We start from the raw sequence: 16,287 nt of genomic DNA, 5'->3' as shown, positions 1-16,287 counted from the left end.
CGAGTTTTCAACGAACGTCATGCCTCCCTTCTTAGGCACGGGATAGATAATCCCGGCATGTAGGAGTTTCAAGACATCCTTTTTGATGACCTCTCTCATCGCATTATTCAATCTCCTTTGAGGTTCCCTAGATGGAGTGCAAGATGGTTCTAAGGGAATGCGATAAGTGCAAAGGGTTGGACTGATGCCTTTTAAGTCTTGGAGGGAATAGCCAAAAATAGCACGATGCTTTTCTAAAACGGTGATAAGTCGGGTTGTCTCCCTCTTACAGAGTTTGTCACTTATAATGACTAGAGACTCTGCATCGCCATTCAGAAAGGCATAACGTGGGCCTGAAGGTAAGGGCTTTAGCTTAATTGGGGCTCGTGACGGCTGATCCGTTTTTAGCAGATCGATCATTTCTCTAGATTCATCATCCTCTTCATTGAATTCTTCGATGGATTCATCGAGATTAGACTCTGGGGCCTCGAATGGAGAAATGGCCAGCACTTCCTCAATTGGCTCAGGAACAGGAAGAGGCTCCGTCAAAGAATTGGTTGATTGCAACATAGGGACGGAGGTGGCGATTCTTCCTATTTTCAGGTTGAGGACACCGGTTTCGGGCACATCTAAGAGTTTCTCTATGGGATGGCCTATGAATATGTTGAAATCAGAGATGTCGAACACATGGAAATCTAAGATGACCTCAACATTGTTGTGCCGTGTGGGCACTCCAGAGATAATCCCTAAACCTTCGGTAGTAAAGTTTGTGGAAATTCGGAAGGTTTTGACGGTTGGTTCCAACAGTCTGTCCCCTAAGCAATCGAATGCAAAGGTTGCGGACATAATATTGGCACCAACAGAGGGATTATACAAAGCACAGACCAAATTTCCTCCAATGAGAGCTCTCCTTCTCTCAACCATTCGTTACTCATGGTGGTGCTCAACTTCTTCACTGTATCTTTAAGCATAGCTTTATCGAGAGGTTCTTCTCGTAGGAATAATTTGAGGTGTTTCCATAATCTTCGAAAAGATCCTCCTCCGAATTGGAATGGAATTTCTGAAGGATGAATTTCTTCTTCCTCCGGCTCCTGCGACGGGGATGAGGATTTGGCAGTTGAGTCGGGTTCCAACTCCACATGCAGAGGTTCCTCATGAGTAATTTGGACCTCCGGGATGGCTTCGCTTCGGCCAATAGAATCGTTCTCTAAGATCAGATCTAAGAGTTCTTTTCCTTCGGCAGTTGTCTTGTGCGCGAACGATCCTACAGCGGAAATATTGAGATTTTCGGTAGACTCCTTGTCTAGCCCATATCGAAAATGTTGTAACAACACATGGTTGGGTAAAGACAAGTCTGGGCCAGACTGAGTTAACAGTGAGAACTTGGCCCAGGCTGCACCGAGAGATTCCTTCTTGTTCTGTCGGAAAGAAAGAATGTCTAATCGAAGATTGATTACATGAGTTAATGGAAAGAAAGTAAGGCAGAAATTGTACTTAAGCTCCTCCCATTCACCATGGAATTTCTTGACAGACAAAGTGTACCATTGCTTCGCTTCATCCCGAAGAGAAAAAGGAAGCAACTTCCACTTTAGAGTTTCATGCGTCATGCCAACAACGTATAGGCACAAACACACTAGCTCAAAGTCCCGAAGATGGAGGTATGGGTTTTCACCGATACTACCAGAGAAGGTTTTCTCTCGAACCATGGCTATAAAGCCAGGACTGATTTCGTAGCCATCGGAAAGGATTGGGTTTGAAGAACAGGATGGCTCACAAAGATCAGCCCGAGGAGCAGAAAGGTTTTGAATTGTGGGTTGCTCCATCAAGGAAAGAAATAAAAGAAGAAGAAATAAAAATAAAGATACGAGGATGACCTAGACTCGGATAAATTAGCAACCGTTCCCCGGCAACGGCGCCAGAAATGCTTGTTGGTATTTCTTACGATCACAGATAAATCCGCAAGTGCACGGAATACCGCTGTAGCACTTCACCTTCGGGTGACCCCAAAAGGATATCAAACTCAGGGAACATGTGTAATCTACCTAAGGCTAAGACTATCCAAGGACAACAAACTGATGATAGGTACGCTAGGCTAGAGAGGACTTTCCATGTGCTTTAATTATCTATGCTAAGCAAAGGTAATTTCCTATCTGTTGCTTCGGGCACCGACCCCTACAGGTCTGCCAGCGTGGTTCCGGCTATAGCTCTATGATGTACCCGAACGGGGAGGATTACTAGGACGGGATTCAGGGCTGTCGCCACCTGCCGTCTGTCACGTCCCAAAATGACCCTAAAATATATCCTTTAAATTACGCCTAGAATAATTAAAATCCTTGTGAAAGCCTTCAAAAATTAAAATGTGTAAAGCTAAAAGTCAATTAAGGCTTGGAGGATTTTTGTATATTTCCTAAAAGCCTAAAATGTGTAAATAAATTTAAGTGGAATTTTCAGAGCACAAATAATAATTATTAAGAAATAAACAAAGTTAAAAAGGTTTTATAAAAAGAAAAACCCTAAAAAAGTCCCCTCCCTCTCTTGGGCCGGCTTGGCCCACTTCCCTCCCCCTCTCTCCTCTTCCCCCGCGGCCCACTCGGCCCCTCCTCGCGCGCGCCGCTGACAAGCGGGCCCGCCCGCCACCCTCGCTGACGGGTGGGGCCCACCCGTCATCCCCTCCTCCCGCCGCTCCCGCCGCCTCGCCCGCGCCTAGCGCCGCCGCCGCCGCGAATCCCGCCGCCTCCCGTCGTCCCCGCGTGAAATCAATACGGGGGAATCATTCCCCGTGATCCCCTCTCCCTTTCCCCCATTTTTCCCTCTCTCTCTCGCATTCAAACGGGCGGATTTGCTCCCGCAAATCTCGTCGGCGCTATTGATGGCGGCCGGACCTCCCGGCCGGTTTCCTTCCTTCCTCGCCCACCCTCTCCCCCTTCAACCCTATTTAAACCCTGCCTCCTTCGCCTGTTTCCACCCCTTGCCGCACCGTCTCCTCGCCGGAATCGAGCTCGCGCCGTCGCCCTGTCTCTCCTCCGTCGCCGACGACCTCCGGCCGGCCTTCTCCGCTCGCCGGGACCGTTTCCCGCCCCGGCGTCGCCTTCTCCGGCTTCGCCGCACCGCCGCCGTCCCCGTACACCCCCTCGTCGAGCTCGCCGACCACCGGAGCGCCGCCGTCCCCGTCCGCCCGAGCCGCGCCGCCGCCTTCCTCCGCTCTGGTTGCCTTTTTCGTCGTCGCCGTCGACCTAGGGTGAGTCGTGGACCGCCGCCTTGTTTCCCCCTTTCCCTCCCCTCTCTCGGCGCCGCTCCGCCGCGCCTATGGCCGCTGCCAGCGACCATAGGGGCGCGGGCGCGCCGCCTCCTGCCGACCGCGCCGGCATGGCCGCCTTCGGGCGCGCCAAGCGGCTGACGCGTGGGGCCCACGGCGCCGGCCGATGCGAGCCCGGGTGCGCCCGATCCACCGTGGACCGTGATGCTGCCGCGTGGGCCCCACTCCCGTGGACCCGGTCCGCGCGCCCCTCCCCCTCGGCTGACGCAATAAACCCTTTTTAAATTAAAATTTAAGTGAAGAAATTCGCAAATATTCATTTAAAGAGCATATAAACTTCAAATGGCCATAACTTGGCTATTTGAACTCGGAATTGGACCGTTCAAGTCACTAATTTTTCCTTAAGAAGTCAAGAACCCATTTTTGTGCTTTGTTCCTGCTTGTTATATAGAGTTTATTAGAGTAAAAGCCTTTTTCCTTTCCGTTGGTCGTGTAGACGCTGCAGCTTCGGAAGATCCGCTCTACGCGGAGGTTGAAGCCGACGTTTGGGAAAGCGAGCAAGGCAAGTCATATCATCCTTGAACATATTGAATCCCAGTTTATAAAATTATTTTGATTTAAATTAATGCATTATCGCTTTATTTAAATTCCCGCGTTATCACTGTTTTATTTAGCCATGCCTATTTACCTTTGTTATGACCTTATTATTATTGCTATTGTTATTATTACCTTGTTCACCCTAGAATAAATAAAACCCCAACTAGTGGACACTCTACTCGTGGTACCACTAGTATGAATTTAGGTAGATGCTTCGCTGGTTAATTAGGCAACATTAGGTGGTTTTACAACTCTAGACTTTGGGAATATTCTCATCACTTGGACACTATGGAATGGTTGGATTATTGTGGAATTGGATTCACACCTTCCCCTCTATTCAAAATCCTCAAAATGGTTTTAGGCTGGGCTCGGGGTGCATGGTTTTGATAGTAGCACCTCGGAAATATAAGGACCGGTCTTCGGGCCTCTATTGCAAAGCACTACCGTACTTCCACATGTCTAGTGGGTAAGGCTTAGTTTGTGGCTCAGTTTGGTTATAAACAAAAGTACACGGATGGAGATGGACGAAGTCGGGGGTCGATGGACATCTCTAGGGCAAATGAAGACTACACGAGCTGCGGTTCGGTAGTCGAGATGTCATGGCACAGGGCTGGTGTCCTGCTGCTAGGGGCTCAGTCCTGCCTACCTGTCCCAGAGGTTCCGGCCGTAGGTGGGGTTGGGTCGGTACTCTTGTCTATGGCTAGGATGGGTTGGAAACTATGCCACGTCTTCCGTCCGTATACCGTGGTGGTATGTGGCACGTGGTTACACGTGAGGAAGATGTGTCTTGTGGGTAAAGATGTACACCTCTGATCAGAATATAACCTATTCGAATAGCCGCGCCCTCGGTTATGGGCAAGCCTAGCAATGTACCCAAGTTAGTGTTTTAATTCTTAAAACCTGCTTAACAACTAAAATGTGGAATGGTTGGCTTGGGACGAGCTGGGATCCAGGGTCGGGTTGCCAGTCCGGTCTGAATCATCGTAGGCCTTAGGTTAAGGCAGGTTCGTGTGGGTTCACGGCCTTGATTAATAATATTGCATAGCTCTAGGACCGTGTTTACAAAGTAGCTTTGAGCAACTATGTGACTTTTAATGCTATTTACTGCAAACCCTAACCCCCTATATTTTGGCTCCCTTGTACTCCCTTGCATTTACTCTGCACTTATGGGTGTGTCTTGTTGAGTACGGTGGTTGTACTCAGTCTTGCTCAAATTTTCCCAAACCCAGAAGAGGAGTTCCTGGAAGATGAAGGCTTTGGTGTCTAGCTCGTGCCTGCCGTCAAGCGCCTGTGGTCGTCGCCCTAGTCTTCCGCTGTTTTTCGTTTGTCTTCATGTGTGCTGGGCCTTCGCCGCCCATGTAATGAATTAATTATTTACGCTTCCGCTCATGTTGCCGCTCTAAGTAATTAGTTTCCTTTTGCTTCATTTAAGGTCAGATTATTATATTTTTTAATTCTTCAATAATGTATTATATTTTGAATATTTACAAATTTTCTGCTAATGTAAGAATGAACGAAGCTGCAGATGAATGTTGTCGGATGATAATTAAGTATTGGGGAATGGATCGATGGAGTATTCTACTATGAACGGAACAAGAGATCAAAGCAAACAATGAGCAGAAGTGTGAGCAGAAAATAGAATTAAGCCATCAATAACCACAAATATGTAGTCAACAAAGAAGATAATAAAAGGAGAATAGATTGCAGATTTTTTTTTAGACAAAGATTGCAGATTAATTAAGCTGGCATTACACTTCTGGCAGCTACCACAAAGCTAAGACGCATGGGGCCGCGCACATTTCTGATAGCTACAGCAATCTGCTACAATGTGTTCAACGTAAGCAACTTGTGCCTCCTTTCGCTGTGGAGTGTTCTCCTTTCCTCAGGGCCCTTTGATTTATAGGAAAAATGTAGAAAATTTAAAGGATTTTAATCCTATGGAAAAATTTCCTATGAAACCCTTTGAAACAAAGGATGAATCCTATACTATCCTTTTAAATTCCTATGGAATGGGTAATCCTATAGAGATTTGGAGGAAAATTAGCAAGAGGTCCATCCTCTTGGAAAAATACCTTTGAGTCTATCTCTCTCTTCCGATTCCTGCGTTTTTCTTGTGGTCCAATCAAACGGTCATTCCTGTGTTTTTTTCTGTATTTTCCAATCCTCTGTTTTACACTTACATTCCTGTTAGAATATTGCGTTTTTCCATTCCTGCGATTCAAAGGGGCCCCCAAACGAGACTTTATAAGTTCATTAAGGATGTGTTTAGTTCGTGAAAAAAATTTTTGGTTCTCATCAGATGTTTGACTGGATGTCGAAAAGAGTTTTCAGGCACGAATGAAAAAACTAATTTCATAACTCGCTTGGAAACTGCGAGACGAATATTTAGAGCCTAATTAAGCCGTCATTAGCACATGTGGGTTACTGTAGCTAATCATGTACTAATTATGCTCGAAAGAATCGTCTCGTGATTTCCATGCAAACTGTGCAGTTAGTTTTTGTTTTAATCTATATTTAATGCTCCATGCATGTGTCTAAAGATTCGATGCGATGTTTTTGGTAAAAAAAATTTTGGAAACTAAACCAGACCTAAATCATTGATTTACAAAATAAATGGTGGATATCTTGAGCTACTACCCGTTGATGTGCCCCTCTGCCGTAGGAGCTATGACAGTGTCTCTAATCACCAGGGGCCGTCGTTGAGGCAAATGGGGATTCTGGTAATGAGGTGGAGTAGTTTTTATCTATGGCTAGTAACCGGTAGAAAAGTGAATTAATTAATAAGAATAATTTATGCATAAAACGTTTATATCTATTGTATTCATAAGTGATTTAAAAGGCAATGTAATTGTTTGAAAAAACATAAGCCAATCTAGAAATTGAACTACGATAAATAATCAAAATCAACAGTTAAATTAAAACTAAGGGCATGTTTAGATCCCCTGGCAAAACTTTTCACCCTATCACATCGAATATTTGGACACATACATGAAGTATTAAATATAGAAAAAAAATTAATTACACAGATTGCGTGTAAATTGCGAGATGAATCTTTTAAGCCTAATTGCTCCATGATTTGATAATGGGGATGCTATAGAAATATTTGCTAATGATGGATTAATTAGGCTTAATAAATTCATCTCATAGTTTACAGGCGGAATTTATAATTTGTTTTGTTATTAGACTACGTTTTATACTTCAAATGTATATCCGTATATCCGATGTGACACAACAAAACTTTTCACCCCTATATCTAATCTAAGTTTTTAAAATCTTGGATGTACTTCCCCATCACATTTTAAGTATAGCTATGAGTTTCCGTATTAAATATTTGACCATCTGTTTTATTTAAAATTAAAAATAAGTCACGCATAAGGATTATTTATATTTTATCATCTAATAACAATAAAAATATTAATCATAGAAAATTTAAGTAAGATAGATGATGTTAGATATAGAAATTTATGGTTGTATTTAAAATAGGATGGAGCGAGTAACTGCTATTACTAAGCAGCAGGCAGAAAAACAATTCAAGGACCCGTCGCCATTTTGGAGTAGGTGTAGTAGGTAGGGAGTTGACAGGATATCGCTGTCTCCTAGTCAGTACTCCCTCCATGCAAAAATTTAAAACCTATTTCTTTTTTATTAAAACCAAGAAGCAATTAAATCACTCACCATGTTGACAAAATCAATAAACATGCAACCAATAAATACTAAAATAGCTTTTTGTTTCTGACCAACAATTTAATTTAGCATATAGTAACTACAAATAAGACTCAGAATTTTGGAGAAATCAAATAATGAAATAGATCTGAGATTTTTGAAAAGAGGGAGTACTCCAAAATTAAACAATGGTATTGTGTTAGAAGCTTCTAGTGGTTACAACTATATTTTACTACCTCCATTCTAAAAAATTAAGAGATTTTAGATGAGTGGGATATTTTCTAATAATATGTATCTGGACAAGCTCCCTATGGTGATTCATATTACTGTAGGAAATGTTCCATCTATCTAAAATATCTTGTATTTCGGGACAGAATGAGTAGATTCTTGGGGTACGGTGTAGGATCTGAAAATATAGCGGCCAGTCCAAACTTTTTAAGGGAGTGTTTATATTTAGGGGTGTAAAGTTTTGGCATGTTATATCGGGTATTATATAGGCTGTCACATGGGGTGTTTGGGCATTAATTAATAAACTAATTACAGTATATGTTAGTAAACAACGAGACGAATTTATTAAGCCTAATTAATCCATATTTAGCAAATATTTACTGTAGCACCACATTGTTAAATCATGGAGCAATTAGGATTAAAAGATTCGTCTCGCAAATTAGTCGCAATCTGTGCAATTAGTTTTTTTTTCCATATTTAATACTTCATGCAGGCATTTAAATGTTCGATGTGATGGGGTGTAAAATTTTTGTGTGGGAACTACACCAGGCCTAAGTACTTGTATGTGGCAAAACTCATTGGATGTAGGATCTGAAAATGTAGGCCCTGTTTAGTTCCCACGCAAAAACTTTTCATCATGTCACATCGAATATTTGGACACATGCATCGAGTATTAAATATAGATAAAAATAAAAAACTAATTACACAGATTGCGTGTAAATTGCGAGATAAATCTTTTAAGCCTAATTGCTCCATAATTTGATAATGTGGTGCTACAGTAAAGATTTGCTAATGATGGATTAATTAGGCTTAATAAATTCATCTCGCAGTTTATTGGTGGAATCTGTAATTTGTTTTTTATTTTGTTATTAGTCTACATTTAATACATTAAATGTGTGTCCGTACATGCAATGTGACACGTTAAAATTTTTCACCCCTACATTTAAACACAGCCATAGTGGACTTTTTAACTTGTACAGATTTATGAGATGACTGGCTAATTATTGAACTGCACCATTGTAGGATCTCCAACTTCTACGAACAAATTATGGGACAGTACGCCTACATCGAAGCACCAGCTTTGGTGCATTAAACTGGTCACATTACTAAAACTAAACAGCAGCAAACATTATTATGACCAACAACAAGGAGCACAAAACTTGCAAATAAATTTTTGGTAGGATAGTGAGATTACCTACTTGCATCCCTATATATATACATATATATATATATATATACATACATATATATATATATAAACATTAAAATTGGACTACACTGGCCAAGGTCACCTGTGACGGGCCCAAACCCTCATCTTTGACGGCTTCGCGCATGGTCAGTGATCAGTGGTCACTGGTGAGTCCAGTCACCTTTGACGGGTGGCCGGTCGTCACAGGTGACACCCACCTCTGACGGGCAAGTTACTAGAAGGCCGTCAGAGGTGTTGGTCTCCGCTAGCCTAGGGCGAGTTAGGACCCGTCACAGGTGACTCATCTCTGACGGCCCTTTAAATAAAGGCCATCAGAGGTTGTGGTCTCCGTAGTTAGAAGCTGTCACAGGTGATCTACCTGTGACGGCCCCAAAAGTAAAGGCCCATCACGGGTAGGTCACCTCTGACGGGCCTTACTTGCTAGTCCGTCACAGGTTAGGTTACCTTTGACGGATTTTTGTTCCGACTCGTCACTGATGAGTTAATTCCAGAAAAAAATAAATGCTAAATATTGGCTAGCCTCAGGATTTGCTAGCCATGCCCTCTGAAACACAGATACATCACAGATATATTCCAGTCACAGATCCATCACAGATACATCACCCCCCCAATATAACATCACAGATCCATCTCAAACATCACAGATCCCCAACAACACATATATGCAGTTCAAATGCCACAATTTTGCACAGCAAATTTACACCCCTTGAAAGCCACAATTTCGATCGTTGCTCATAGAACCGCATATATACTTACCAAATGGATTAAAGCCATAATGTCATCGACCTCCACAACCTGTCAAGAAGGAAAAAAAATGAGAAAACAGATGAATAGTACAACGTAAATTGTAGTTGATCAAATGTGATGACAATTTAGTAAACTACCATAAATATTGCACATATGAAAGTAAATTACATTGCACTCCATAAAAACATAATTTTTTACATCGCAAGAAATTATAAAAACATCTTTTTTTACATCACAATAAATTATCTAGCCAAGTTCATGAGTCTATTTGACATGAAAACGTCCTTTCTTGTTCATTATTTCTGCAAGAATGAAGGCGCACACTTCGCCTCTGATAGCGGGGGGGTTGATGGGTGAGATCTTGAAGCCAGCTCTACCTTTCTGTTTAATAAATAAGAGGTTAATTAGCACGTTTTGAATAGCAATGTAGGTATTGAAATGAGCTTTTTCGCCATTAGCAACAACCTCAGGGTCGAAATCTTTCACCTCTCTTAGAAGTGTTGACATGTTGTGGCACACATGGAAACCACATTGGTCTCCGATCTGTTGTGCGCATGCAAACTTGGTGTCATGATAAAGTTCGTCCTTGCCCTCCTTGTGCCTACCACCCTTTTCCACATATGGGCCCCAAGCCATATTTAAGGCCTTGGTGATTTCACTGAAATCATAATCTTTGGACTTATTGGAGTTAAGGTAGGTAACCCTACTCCACTTAGGTACGATGACTAGGAGAATCCAATGTCGCCTGCGCAGTGGTTATGTAGCGTTCGTACTAAGAACCTTAACTTCAAAAATAGTATACATGAAGGGTATTGGCCTCTTACTCTTGGTTGTGTGCGCACATGATGTACTCCTTGTCTTGATGGGCCCATAAACACCGGTTGACATAGTCAACCACCTCAGTGAAGCTCTGTTGTAAATTAACCTCGTTCACCATGGATGGATCAAGGAAACCAACCTAATTACCAAGGCGACGACTCTCGATCGAACACAACCTTAAAACATTTACGTATTAGAACTAATTTAATTAGGAGATATAGTCCAATCATATCACAAGTATAGAAGGTATGCACTTACAAGGTGTAGCATTTTAGAAGACCAGTGTCCAATTTCCGGATCCTGAAAAGGTCAAAGAGGTCATCAAAGCCTATAGTTATATAGGCAGGCGACGATAGGAACGACTTGTGGTTGTGATGTCCAACTATGGATGACTCCTTCATTTTCCGCTTGGCATTGCTTAGCTCCATGTATTGGTTATGTAGCTCTCGGCAAGCAATACCCATCACGGCTAACACATTGTCCTCCACCAATGGCATGCCTAGCTCAAATTGGGCTGGCGCCCTCATGACCTTCCCTGCTTTGCTCAACGGCATCGACGTCGCAGCCTTGCCCCTTTTTGGCTCCGGGGCCAACTCCCCGACCTTCCCCTTGCCGCGTTCATGCTTCTTGCCTTTGACAAGTGGTGGGGAGCTATCGGCCTTTCTTGTGGTATTTATTGGAGCCAAGCTTTGAGCTATATCTGCCAAGTCGATATCAGCTCCACCAGGAGAATGAGGTACTGACAATGCCGGTTCACGGGGAGCCTCAATTGATAGCTTAGACTTGGGAGGTGTAAGCTCCGTCGGTCGACTTGGACGAGGAGTCATCTTCACAACTATGTCTTCTTTGGGCCATTGTATGAACGTCTTGCGGCATCGCCCAAAGTCATGATTTCATCATTGGGGGGCACGGGCAGCGGATAGCCTGACCAGGTGTCCTTTACTGTATCAATGGACACCTTGGCATACCCAGCTAGTAGGTCTGTGCCGTGGACCTTGTCTGTAACCGAGGGCTTGAAAGCCATGCCCTCAGCGACTTCAGGAGAGAAAGTTGGGTGGACTCTCACTAGTAGGACACACTGTGCTGCGCCCTGCATAAGGTGGAAGTTTGAATTTAATATTGAAACATGTAAAGGTTTTTTATTAGATATGGATCGGATAACAACAATTACCTCGATGTGGTCCACTGCAGCTAGTGGTGCGATCGGGAGACCAGGGGCCGACACCTCTGTGGATGCACAACTACTCCTATGCTGTGACGGACTCGCGTCATGTTGTGCACGAGGAGTTGGATGCACAGCAGGTGTTGTGACTCGGGGTATATTCATGTCGGCGAGGACCTTATTAACCCTTTCTTCCACTCTTGCATTCATGCTAGCTTCTAGTTCTTGAATGACCTCAACCTTAAGTTCGGCCTTCAAACGAGCGTCCCTCTCTTCCTTGGAGACTTTCCGTTTCTTGTATTGGGAGCTGTACTGAGGGAGTCCATGCTTCCAGGGCACATCGCTACCAATTCCCCGAGTCCGGCTAGGATGTTCTTTGGTTCCGAGCGCCTTTGTGAGGATGTCATCTTCGCGCCTCTTCGGCGCGGACTCAACCTCGCTTTGTGAAGCTTGTTCAGCAACCAAGTCCAACTAGAAAAGAAAATAGTCGTTTATATGAACTTGTACTTTATACGAACGAAAATTAGTTAGGTTAAGTAGTGAACTCACCAGTTCCTGATAGACGACGGCATCACTTTTGTTCTCAAATGTGACAGAGCCATCCGGGTTGACCTTACCCCTTGCCCGTGCCCAGTTGCGAGCTCTTTGTTTAGGGATGTCTGAAAACGGGGCAGGGACATTCGCTGCTGCAGCGGCTGCATCTTCATGGGCCCTTATTGCCTCCTTGCCGATGTACCCTGTGGTGCCCAGCCGATGCGGGTGCTCATTCCGCTGTTGCAGTAGGCGATGTGCCTCACTTGATTACCTAAACTCTTGGGTGTTCTTGAGAGAGCAGAATTCCTCCCACACCGCTTCGGTTATTTGAGGGTATTCATTGAACGGCGTATGATTGCCGGGCGGGTTGACAAACTCGGTGAAGAGCTAAGACTTCCAATTCTTCCAAGCTTTGCCCATCTTTTGGAATGCCTTCCGCTTGAGCCTATCCTTTGCTTCAGCCGGAAATGTGAACCATTTCTCCATTGCCGTCCAAGCTCGCTCTTTCTCGGCTTCTGTGACCTTCCCGATATCTTTATGGAGGATCCCGAAGTTCTCACGTGCCGCTAGCCCGCAGCAGTTAGACCATCTTCCAATGACAGTCCTAGGCGCCGTGGGCCTACCACTAGCGTCAACCTCTCTTATAACTTGCACTGTGGTCGGCCATATATTTTGTGACCGGGGATTTCTACTAGACCTACTTGCACTTGTCCCGCCCGACATCGACGTATGTTGTTCCTGCGGCAATTCTGCAGCACAAACAGAAGGCAATATTTGCTAAGGGGTGCTAGCTAAAATTTATGTGGTCATGTGGTGAAAATTTATCCGATAAATTACCATGAATTTCGGGTTGTTCGACCGCCGTTGTCGAAGGATGACCTTCGGCAATTGTCTCCGTGGCTGGGTTTGCTTCTTCCTGGATCCTCGCAGGTGTTGGGGAGGGCGGGTTTGCGCCGGGCGTTGCAATGGTGCTAGCTTATAAATTTCCTACCATTATACTAAATAGCATTAGATCCAATGTAATACGGGGTATACTATGAAAGATATGGCCTCAGTTTTGCTCAGAAATATGCATCAATTACAATCATTTGCATGAAGGGATAAAAAGAGGAAATCATAACATCAAAAGAGCAAGTGCAGAAAATCTGTTCTTATGTATAAAAAAGAACAAGTGTAGATACTCTGTTCTTATCCATAAAAAACAAGTGTAGAGGTATATAACCACTGAATCAATCATGCAAATTTAAAAAACAACAGCAGCAAGGGTACAGATAGAATGTTATTGACATAAAATAGCAGCAGCAGGAGTATATATGCCACAGGGGTAGCAACAGTAGGGGGAAATTCACATAAACAACAGGGTGAAGAAGTAACCACAGTAAGACCAATAGCAGGGCAAAGATAGTCCACAGGGGCAGCAACAACAGGGGCAAATTAACTAAAACAACATGTCTAGATAGTCTCCTCTTATCAATCCAGAAGAAAAGAGCAAGTGCAGAAAATCTGTTCTTATGCATAAAAAAGAACAAGTGTAGATACTCTGTTCTTATCCATAAAGAACAAGTGTAGAGGTATATAACCACTGAATCAATCATGCAAATTTAAAAAACAACAGCAGCAAGGGTACAGATAGAATGTTATTGACATAAAATAGCAGCAGCAGGAGTATATATGCCACAGGGGTAGCAACAGCAGGGGGAAATTCACATAAACAATAGGGTGAACAAGTAACCACAGTAAGACCAACAGCAAGGCAAAGATAGTCCACAGGGGCAGCAACAACAGGGGCAAATTAACTAAAACAACATGTCTAGATAGTCTCCTCTTATCAATCCAGAAGAAAAGAGCAAGTGCAGAAAATCTGTTCTTATGCATAAAAAAAGAACAAGTGTAGAGCTATATAACCATGCAAATTTAAAAAACAGCCCACAATAAGAGTACAGATAAACTGTTCTTATTGAGCAATTCATCACTTATTGAGCCATAGTAGGGGCAAAAAGAAGAATAGATAAAAAAATGAACAGGTGTAGATAATCTGTTCTTATTGAGCAATTCATCACTGGCCATTTAACAAGGAACACATTGGGCAGCAGAAGCAGGGGCAAAGATAATCCATAGGGGCAACAACAACATAAAACAAGGAACAGGTGTATTAACAAGTAGTCCACAATAACAGCAGTAGCAGGGGTGTAGATAAAAAAGGAGACAGTACTACTAACTTCATGTAAACAACAATTCATCCATTCAATTCAAGCAAATGTATATAAATCAACAAGTTTAGATAATCTGCAAAGTTCCTTAATCATCAAATAATGACAGAAAACAAAATGCATGGAGAATTTTGGTGTCTAGGTCGGTTCCGTCCATGGACTACACTGGCCTATCCACCAAAAATTCCCTATGCATTTTGTATTCTGTGATGGTTTGATAACCTCGGAACTACATTAAATCTGCGGCCAATCTATCATTTCTTCCCTTGTAACTAGATTTCAAGCCCTACACCGAATAAAGGTCCTTAATTATCAAAGAATTATAGAAAACAAAATGCATTGAAAATTTTGGTGTGTAGGTTAGTTCCGTCCGTGGACTACACTGACCAAACCACCAAAATTCCCCATGCATTTTGTATTTTGTAATGGTTTGATAACCCCAAACTAGCTAGCTTAATAAACTATTTCTAGCTAGCTACCCTACCTAGCTAGAAACACTGTTGCCAATCTATCAATCCATTCTTTTTCAGCTAAATGTAAACATGATCCACAAAATTCAATAGGTCTAGCAAAAGGGAACAAAACAACATATATAGCAGTACACAGTCCATGAATGGTTATATATCCAAATGGCACTTAAATCCACATTCAAGTTGCAAACTAGCTACACATTCAAGTTTGAACTAACGGTTGCAACCATAGGCAGCAGCATGGGCAAACATGGATAGCAAGGGGCAAGTGTAGATAATAAAACAGCCCACAATATTATGTGGCAGCAGCAGCAGGGGTATATAAATCATGTATATAAACAACAATTCATGCAATTCAACTATTCATAGACAACAAGGGTATATAAATCAACAAGTGTAGATAATCTGTTCTTATCCATAAAGAAAAGAACATCCACTGCAGCAAAATTCATGCTAAGATCCTCTATTGATGCTAAGATTCACTGCACCAAAATCATGTATATAAAATCTAGCCCCTACATTCATCCAAAACATCCACAGACAACAAATCACATTTAATTCATCTATATAGCAGCACCAACAATCGAAACAACAAATCACATTTCATTCATCTAAACAATGCAATTTATCCATCGAAAAAAGGAGGAATGGGGGAGGGTGGCGGCGTACTTGGAGACGGCGGCGCAGGCCGTAGTCGTCCAAGGCGGCGGCGGAGAGGCAGCGGCGAAGAGGTCGAGGCGGTCGGCGGTGGTCGGGGATCCCGGCGTCGTGGATCCCGGCGTTGGGGAGGTCGGGGAAGTCGATGGACGGACAGCGGAGAGGACGACCGGCGGCGAGGGCGACAGTGGAGAGGGCGGCGGAGAGGGCGGAGATGGTCGAGAGAGTGAGTGAGGAGGCGGCAGTGGAGAGGGAGACGGCGAGGGCGGCGGAGAGGGCGGAGATGGCGGCAGAGAGGGCGGCGGAGATGGCAGATGAGAGGGTGGCGGAGAGGTTGAGGCGGCGAGGAGGACGGTGGAGAGGTCGAGGCAGCGGTGGAGAGGAGGGTGGCGGATCTGGATCGAGAGAGTGAGGCGAGGCGGCGGTCGAGTGAGTGAGTGAGAGTGGGTGCCGGATCTGGATCGATCTAGAAGATATCCAGCCCTAGGTCAACCCTAGTCAAACTCACCTGTGACGGCCCCACAGATAGAGCCCGTTACAGGTAAGTTTGCCTACAGCAATTTTATTTTATTTTATTTCACTTAGTTCTTTTGTTTTCCTTAACATATTTCCACATACACTATATATTTTTGTTATACTTAATTATTTTATTTCACTAACAGTAGTAATTGCACTTCATTATTATACTAATTTTATTATTTTATTTCCAATGGTTATACGTGCTTAATTATTTTATTTCACTTCTAGTGGGTGCT

The sequence above is a fragment of the Oryza glaberrima genome, chromosome 12 (assembly GCF_000147395.1).
Source record: "Oryza glaberrima chromosome 12, OglaRS2, whole genome shotgun sequence".
Taxonomy (NCBI): domain Eukaryota; kingdom Viridiplantae; phylum Streptophyta; class Magnoliopsida; order Poales; family Poaceae; genus Oryza; species Oryza glaberrima.
The sequence above is the reverse complement of the archived record's forward strand: the minus strand, read 5'-3'. Positions refer to the sequence as shown.